Below are 7,441 nucleotides of genomic sequence, written 5' to 3' on the forward strand. Positions count from 1 at the left end.
ACTAGCCAATGGCAGAGCCAGCTGGGTTTAGCTTGAAGAGAGCAGTTCCCAAAGAGGGTAATTCTATCAAGAAGATCAAGACCCCCCATTTCTAGGGCTTTATAGCAACTATATTCCACAAATCTCCTTGAATTTATTAGAAGAAAATATTAGACTTAGCCAGTAATAGAGCATTCAAACCTATGACCAGAGAAATAAAAACAAGTCACCAAACTGGACATCTGTGGTCACTTCCTCCTAAGCACAGACCTGGAGTAGCTTTATATTAACCTCTCATAAAATTGATCCTTGACTCAGTGGAAACTGAAAGTCAAGCCTTGTTTTCACAATTTTCTGAATTCAAATCTTCAAATCTTAAGCGTTATTTAAACTTTTCCTTGCGCCACCTAGTGGGAACTTTGGTGAACTGAAAAGGGACTCTCCAGCAGGATCCCCCCATCATTCCATTAATGGAAAAACACAGAAAAACAGTCTATTCCAGTGTCTAGATAATTTTTATGTGCCTGTAATTTTCTTATGCATTGAGGATTTTGCTAAAAGGCCTTGAGTAGGGTCTGACACTCTGCATTTCTGACCAGCTCCCAGGTGCTGCTCATGCTGAGGTTCTCCAAACATTTTTTTTTTTAAATAAAAAGCCTCTATTCCATTTGAACTGTTGTTATAGATTACACTAGTTAAAATGCCAAGAGAAAACCTAGGAATGAAAATTTTTAACATATATTTTTCCTTTTTACCTAAGTTATAAGCCCAAAAGTCACAATGGAAAAACAGAAAATTTTGACCAAATAAAACTTAATTCTCTACATGGAAAAAAAATTTTAAAGAAACACACACACACACACACACACACACACACACACACACACACACGAGACAAAACAGGAAAAACGTTTTCTTATGGAAAATGATCATTTCCTTCTTTAATGTCAAAAGCTCTTTTAATATCAGTAAGAAAATAACCACCAAGTCACAAAAATCAATGACCCAATTATAGGAACAAACAGTTCCTAGATCGCCAAGACCAATGTAAGGAGAGCTTACATAGGAAAATATGCTTGACCTCACTCATAATTAAGGAAACACAATAAAAAGCATTGAGTTTTTTTTAACCGCTTAGATGTCAGTTTTGTGTTTTTAGTGGTGCTGAGAATTAAACCCAGGCCCTCTTGCATGCTAAGCACACACTTTGTCACTGAGTTACACCCCTAGCCCCTTATGATTTTTTTTAATTGGTGATGAGAATACAAGATAATAGAAATTGGGCTGGGGATGTGGCTCAAGCGGTAGCGCGCTCGCCTGGCATGCGTGCGGCCCGGGTTCGATCCTCAGCACCACATACCAACAAAGATGTTGTGTCCGCCGAGAACTAAAAAATAAATATTAACAAAAAAAAAAAAAAGATAATAGAAATTCCCCTATCCTGTTTTGTACTTGTAAACTGTTACATTGTAGTTGATGGGCAATTACAATATACCTTCTAATCTAGTCAACACCTCTTCCAAGAATTTATCCTAAGCATTTATTTGCACACATATACAAGATGAATAACATAGATATTGCAGCATGGTTTTTCATTGGAAATCATTAATTGTACTCTAAATAAGTCTTTTGGGAACTGATTAACTGTACATGCATACAACTGAACACAATGCAACTACTGAAAAGAGTGACCTAGTTCTGAATTGTATATGAAAAGATCTCAAAGAACTTCATCAAAATTAAAAGACTTGCACAATGATAGGAGCTTGTTAAGAGGATAAAAAGAGAATATACAGACTGGGAGAAAATATTTCCAAACCACACAGCTGGCTAAGATTTCATACCTAAGAAATGTAAGAAACACTGAAAAATTCAATTTCAGAAATCCAATTGGAAAATGAGTAAATGACATGAAGAGATATTTCACAAAGGAGTGAACCTGGATAGCAAATAAACACAGGAGAAGATATTCAACATAGCCTAGAGGAAAATGCAAGTTAACACCACCGGGAGACATCACTACAATACCCAACAGGATAGCTAAAATAAAACATGATGCCAATATCAGATGCTGGTGAGAATATGGGGAATCTAATGTCTCAGACACTGCCAGTGAGAATGTAAAATAGTATACTTTGAGAATGTGAAATGTACCCTTAGATAAAGAATTTGGCAATTTTGAAGACGAAAAAAAAAACTAAACATACATACCAGTAATTGCCTATTTATACTAAAAAATTAAAAAAATGTATATTCACCAAAAAAAATCAGTAAGTAATTTTTCATAGAAGTTGTTTTTATATTAGCCCAAACCTGGAAACAACCAACATGCTTCTTAATAGGTAAATTGTTAGACAAACGCTGGTCTACCCAACCTATGGAACACTATTTAAAAACTTTTTAAAAGAGACAAAGTTGGATAAAAGTTTTGAAGCCCAGAAAACCATACCCCAAAGTGAAGTCCTCAGTAGCAGTTTCTTTCTGACCTCTCTTGCCCATATCCATATCTTTTACCACTCACACTCTCTTGAAGCAAACCTGAACTTGGAATTCCTCTTTCCCAAGTCAGGTCATAGAAACCTGAACTCCTTTTCACCAAAGCCAGCTATAAAGTCCAATAATGTTACTACAACTTTCTACCATCTTTCTAAGAGTTGATCATGAAGAAATTCTGTGACCCACCTTGTTATAAGTCATAAGATCTGATTCCCAGGAAGAAGGAATGATGCACAGAAGCCAAGAATATGAACAGGCTGGCTTTGCTGGGTTTTCTCCTGCAGTCTGTTACCTGCAGGTCACAACCTTTAGCCCAATCGTATTTCTAAACTGCTGTCTATGCTTCATCCAACCTAAGTATAAAAATGGATAGTTCACCCTAGGTCTTTGGGTCTTCAATCTGAAGGCTCTCATTTCATATAAAACTATGATCTGCCGCAGTCTTGGCTGGGCACAGAATCACGAGCCACTCAAGCAGGAACAAAACTTTATTTTTGAAAAAGCTGCCAATACTCCGTAGGCGCCGGCAAGCCAAACCCGGTCCTCCCCACGCGGGCGTCTGCCGGAACCGCGCGGTTCCCCCAACCGGGGGCCCGGACCTCCCCCGGAATTTCCTCCTACTATCCTTCCCCAACCAATGGGAACTCTCCAGGAGTCCGGTAACTTGAGTCCGGTAGCAGGCCAAGGTGAACAGCAGGAGCCCAATTTGCATATGAATGTAAATCTTAACATAATCATATCATCTCAGTGGCTAGCTGGCGTCACTTTACAAGCAAAGGTGCCATGCATCATTTATCTGCTTGTGGCTCCTAGCAATGATCAAATAAATTTCTTATGACTTTCCTCCCACTCATCCGTTGCCAGATTGTTTCAGCAGATTCTAATATGAAGTCTTTGGAGAGAAAATGTGAACTTTCCAATATATGCAACAACTTGGATGGACCTCAAGGATATTATGCTAGGTGAAAAAAACACCAGTCTCAAAAATGTCACGTTAGATGGTTTCATTTATATAATCTCAAAATGACAAAACTGTGAAGGGAAGACAGAAGAGTGGTTGCCAAGGTTTAGAGACAGGGGAGAACACGTAACTGTCAAAGGGTTGCAGCTCTATGTGGTGATGGAATAATTCATATCCTGATTGAACTGGTGATCATGAGAATCCACACGTTGAAACAATGAGGGAAATACACACATTGTACTAATAACAATTTCTTGCTTTTGATGTTTATAGTAATTATGTACAATGTATCCATTGGAGGGTGAGTGATTGTGGCAAACTGGGTCCTTTCTACATTATTTTTGCAAATGTGAATTTATAATCATTTTAAAATAAAAGTGTTTTTTTCTTTAAATCAGCCATACATTCATATTACTTTTAATACTGGGTTGTGTATTGAAAAAAAAATTGTAAGATTAAATGAGAAAAGCTAAGTCAAGAGATATGTATATAACGTGCTCTTATTTATTTATTTTTTTTAGAAAGGCTATTTTTACTAGTATGTGTACTTTCATATGTTCAGAAGTTTCTTACGTGATAAGCAGAAAACAAGCAGCAAAGACTGCCCCTGGTGGATGGACTGAGTGAACCTAGACTAAAAGACATTTTTAAAAATTAAACAGGTCTCTATTAATACTTGTGTGGAGACAACAAGCATTAACAGGCACAAAACTGGAGAAAATCAAAGTTTATGTTCACTCACATTCATAATTCAATAAATACCAGTTATTGTTATCCTTTCCTTCCTTAGGTTTTTATTCTAATTGTGCAAAAAAAAGAGAACACAAAGTTTATGGTAATGATGAACTATTTCTGTATTAACCTTTGTACTGAAAATAAACTGATTCAACAGTTTTAAAATGTTAATATCCCATCAAATTTAGTAGGACATTAAAACACCTGCAAATTACTGAGGGGTCAACAAACCAAATGCCTATCAAGTCAGGCAGGCAAGATAAATATATGAATTGGGACAGGTTTAGTATTCAGGGGAAAGGGGGAAGGTGGCGAACTAGGGGAGGAAAAACACCAGTAAACTGGAAAGAAAAAACACCCAGACAAAGCAGTAAAATGACAAAAAAAAAATTATAAGACTTGGCCTGGACCAAACACATCTTTGTCCGACCATAGTGATGACCAATGCCTGTGTGTTTTCATTGCATCCTGTTCCACTGCAGACAGACATAATTGCTAGGAAGTTCTTTGGCTGAACTGATATTTACCTTTGGTACTTTCTCCCCCATAAATCCTGAATCTGAGCATTTCCTCCATAATAAGATTTAGTTTGGTTTCAGAGAACACTCACTGGTGTCTAATAAAAGCTAGTTTCTTTGGCAAATGCTCAAGGTTACTTCCAGGTAGGCAATGTAACTTGTTTGTCCTCAAAAAAGCCAAGGTTACATTGTAACTTCATCATCTAAAAGCTCTAAGATACTGGAAAAAATTAGTCTTTAGACATCTTCATAGGATTCACCAAGCAAGAGGTAGCTGAATAATGTCCTTCAGTGATCATCTCCCAATAGACACACCAAGTTGAACAGGTGTTCACACCCAAACTGCCTTCACATGAGCTAAGGAAATCAGGTGAGAGACCACAGTGCCAGCTTTTGGAATAGCAAAATGAAAAGATGCACTGAAGAAGGAAGAAAGGAATGAGTTGCCCACATTACCCCTGCCCCAACTCCAAGCAGCAAGTGTGAAGAGACACTTCCTGCTTGGGAAGGGAGAGAAACTTAAGTCTAGTCCTAATAACTGAAACCCAGTACCAGGTTTACCATAGTGAACCCCAATGCTAGGCTCCCCTGTTGGGGAGCAAGGCATAAAAACTAACATGGGGCTTTAAGAGCCAGTTCCAGGACTGCCAGGAAGAAACTGGTAGAAACCAAAGGCCCCATATGCAGGCCAGAGCTCAGAGATGGAGCCTCTAGACTTGCTCTGGCCTCAGGCAGATAGATCTGTGCACCACTGGGACAGAAACAAGTTTCATCCTGGATTATCTTCAACCTTGGAGTGGGCCTAGGGCGCACCAACACTCCTCCTGAGACTGCGAAGCCCCTGCAGCTATGAGACTTGTGTGCAACCCAGATTAGCATTTCTGGTGGCCAAGGAACTATCTCCACCACCTGTTCACCAACCTTGGTAAGCACAGCTACTGCCAGGTCAGTGCTCACAGACATGGTCCAAGAACTGCCCCTATACCAGGCAGAAAACTGTACCACGATGGAACAGGCACTGTGAGCTTCCTCACTGCCAGCTGCAGCATGGGCTTCAGTGCACCACTGAGACTGAGCAGGTCCCCATAGTGAGATTCAGGCACCATCTGGCTTTTAGCATCAGCCTAGGCAGAGTCGTGTGGTATAGGCTCTATTTCTAGGGGGTAGGACAAGGCAGTAAGCATAAGACTTATCACTGAGAAAATTCTAACAGCCTCCATCCCCAGGCTGGCCTGCTGACCGATGCTCTGGAACATCTCCAGGTGTGTCCCCAGTCTATTGGACTTCTAGCCCAGCTAGCATCACCAATGGCTGGTTGCAACAATCTTGGGTCATGAGTTCATCTCAGGAATTGTCAGCCCATAGCCATATAGGCCTTGGTTCTACCTCAGTATTTAGCCGGTTTTAGCAGACCCTGGGCTCAGAATATGACATAGCTTGGTGGCACTGATGGCCACAGATGTGACATAGGAGCCCAGGGCTGGTCTATCATACTGACTCTACCCAAGACCAGGTGAATCTCAATGTGCCTGACCACAGGCCAGTAATTGTAGATCAGGCAACTGGGCCTACCCTGGTCTCAGAGAGAGGCTTGGGGGGACAGATTATTCTTTCTAGATACTCTCCTGGTTCTTTTGGAATAATACACCAACAGTGTATTTGGGACAAACCTGGGCTTGGTTTACACTCTACTACTGAAACATTGACGATACCCAAACAGCAAACTCCCAGCAAATCTGGACCTTGATGCTGTACAGCACTGATATAGTGAAGTGACTACAGATTCAGAGGGAAAAAGCAGACTACTTAGAGTTTCTGGAAAGATAGGCACAAACCAAATAAGATTAGGAAGACTGGAATAAATACCTAATCCCTCAATGCCAAATGACATTACACACCAACAAGCATCAAGAACTCCCAGAAAGTCACAATCTCACCTAGTAAAGTGCCAGACACTGATCAAATAGCATCAGTGTTGAATACCTCTCAGAAAATTCACTACAGCTCTTCAAGAAAACACAGAGACATGTTTCAATATTCTAACAGAAATTTAACAAAGATATGGAAGCAATTTTTAAAAATTAAACAAAATCTTGAGCTGAAAAATGCACTTATAAAATTAAAACCATGACAAAAAGCATCAATCCCAGGATAAATCAAAGAAACAGAAGAATGTATAGATAGACAACATAGAAAGGTGTAAAATGGGCTATCAAAAATTCAAAGTGTGGGAAAAAGACTGCAGTGTCGAGTACTTATATTAGTATATTTTCTTTGCTTCTGTCCTTATCTTTATGACTCTTAAGTTGCTATCATTTCAAAATAGCTTGGTATAATCAAAGATGTTTTTGTAAGCTAAATGATAATAGCAAAGAAAAATCTGTAATAGACAAATCAAAAATAATAAGCAAGAAATCCAAATATACTACTAGAGTAAATCCCTTAGCCTCAAAGGAAAATTGTAAGATGAAGAAAGAAAGGAAATACCCAAAACTAGAAAACAAGTTACATAATGACTATAGTAAGCCCATACTTAATAATAATTACCTTGTATGAAAATGTATTAAGTTTTCCAATTAAGAGACTTAAAATGACTAAGTGGTTTGAAAAAAAAAAGTACTAAGCATATATTACTTATAAAAAACTCTTCACCTCTAAAGACACAACACACTGAAAGTGAAGGGGTGGAATAAACTTACATGCAAATGGAGTGCAAAAGAAAGCAGAAGTAGCCGTATTTATATCATATTAA

This window comes from Spermophilus citellus, assembly GCF_964194105.1.
Source record: "Spermophilus citellus genome assembly, chromosome: 2".
NCBI lineage: Eukaryota > Metazoa > Chordata > Mammalia > Rodentia > Sciuridae > Spermophilus > Spermophilus citellus.